The 2,316-nt window shown below is 36.2% G+C and overlaps 1 long non-coding RNA gene across 1 annotated transcript; it reads left to right on the plus strand.

Annotated features, from left to right (window-relative positions):
* Nucleotides 1-284: 284 nt before the first annotated feature.
* Nucleotides 285-1,867, plus strand: LOC102202294 (uncharacterized). The gene is made up of 3 exons (XR_312541.1): nucleotides 285-335; nucleotides 1,542-1,590; nucleotides 1,674-1,867. It is a non-coding gene; the product is annotated as an uncharacterized LOC102202294 (long non-coding RNA).
* Nucleotides 1,868-2,316: the final 449 nt, after the last annotated feature.

Raw genomic sequence — 2,316 nt, forward strand, 5'->3', positions numbered from 1 at the left:
GGATTATTGAGCCAAAATATTTTAATTCAAAGGATCAGAGGTCTGTGAAAGACATAATATTATGACATCTGATTAGTTCACGTCAGTGGAAAGGTGACTAACAACGCTGCTGACTGGCTCATGAACCTGACTTAATGCTGTTCGGGAATGTTTAAATTTTTTTTTTTTAATCTTTTCATCTTCAACTGCTGGTTCAAAACGTTTCAATAGAATTGTGCGTACGCATCACATACTTGTGAAGCAAATATATAACACCTGAACAAACGGTTGGCAACACAAGAGATCAGAAAGGCACAGGGGAGGCATAATAAGGATTCTAAGAATTACAGCCCTGGGTAAGGACATTTTTATGTCTATGATCTATATGTAATGAGTTTGTGCTAGGCATTTTGATTTGAAATTGATTGTGCATTAGTTATTGTCATTTATTTTCATTTATTACATTTAACCTAAAATAATAATGGAAAAAAAGTTCTATTGTGATTTGGGTTTTTTTAAATTTTTTTATTACATACAAGCTCACTGCAGGTAGTGTTTTTAAACTTAAACCAAGACTTAAAAATTTACTTCACTGGCTCCTAATAATGATCTAAACAGTACCTTGTAAAAGTTTAAAAAAATTGCATGATTATTATTTCCAATTTGTATGACATAGTATATACTACAAGATAAATAATATTATTAGAAAAAACAATTTAAATTAACAACAAGTTAAATTAATAAACTGAAGTTGCTTTGTTTTCTGTTATATCACAACTTTTAGAATATAGATTTGTTTTCTGGTCACAAATTTCTCAATTAGAAACTTTCCAACCTTCTTTTTGTGTCCCAGAACACATATTTTTATCAGCCCAGTCTCACTTTAATATCCATGTACACATCCTGATGCATTCTCAATCATCCAGGACAGTAAATCTCCAAAAGTCAGTCATTATGCAAATGTATTGTTTATAAGATTGGGGAAACCTGCAGTCAGCTGAAACTGAAGAAGTCACTTGGATGAGTGACGAAACGTTTCTCCCACAAAACGCTATGTCCAGATGAACAGAATCAACTTTTGGAGATCCATGTACACAATTTTCCACTTTTGGGGGTTGCAGGGGTTAGTGGAGGCAGTGCGTAACAGACAACTACTTCTTATGTAGGCAGATTTATCTAGGAGTATAAATGACTTTGTTACTGTCAAATAATAAATAAATAAATAAAATTTGTTCCATTTTCTTTAATATTCTAAAAATGCCAAAGACAATTTGACTTATGCCTATCCACCTGAGTCCATTTCAGGTGAATGGTGTTTGAGATCATGTCAAAACCTATGAAATTATGAATGCAGAAAAGTACTATCAGATTTTGATCAATCACGCAATGCCATCTGGAAAGTGTCTGATTGGCAACAGTTTAATTTTTCACCGTGACACTGATCCCAAACATGCATTGGCAAAGTGCCTGGAGAAAAATAAACAGCAAGTCCATGAATACACACTTATCAATAATAACAACTTGCAATTTATAACAAATATGCACATTGTCAAATATTTCAGGCCACAATGAGTGCCAGGCGAGGCTTGACTGTTTTGTTAACCATTTTGGGTAAGTAACTGAATACATTACAAAAAATCGTAATACAGGTCTCAGAAAGAGAAAAAACTAAATGTTATTGTCCATATGCTCAGTTGCTGTTGCAAAAGCAGAAACTACGGCAGCGACAACAGAAACTGCGGCTCCAACAACTGGTTCAACTGCAGTAACAAACACAGAAACTGCGGCAACAACAACAACAGAAACTGCATCAACAACAATTGGTTCAACTCCATCAATAACAACAGAAACTGCGGCAACAACAACTGGTTCAACAGCAGTAACAACAACAGAAACTGCAGCAACAACAACAACAGAAACTGCATCGACAACAACTGGTTCAACTGCAGTAACAACAACAGAAACTGCGGCTCTAACAACTGGTTCAACTGCAGTAACAACAACAGAAACTGCGGCTCCAACAACTGGTTCAACTGCAGTAACAACAACAGAAACTGCGGCAACAACAACAACAGAAACTGCGGCTACAACAACTGGTTCAACTGCATCAATAACAACAGAAACTGCGGCAACAACAAGTGGTTCAACTGCAATAACAACAACAGAAACTGCGGCAACAACAACAGAATCTGCAGCAACAACAACAACTGGTTCAACAACACCTGCTTCAACTGCGGCAACAACAACAACTGGTTCAACTGCAGCAACAACAACAACAGAAACTGCAGCAACAACAACTGGTTCAACTGCCCCAACAGTAACAGAAACTGCGGCAAC

Source organism: Pundamilia nyererei, unplaced genomic scaffold (genome assembly GCF_000239375.1).
Source record: "Pundamilia nyererei isolate P.nyererei 1_Seehausen unplaced genomic scaffold, PunNye1.0 scaffold01595, whole genome shotgun sequence".
NCBI lineage: Eukaryota > Metazoa > Chordata > Actinopteri > Cichliformes > Cichlidae > Pundamilia > Pundamilia nyererei.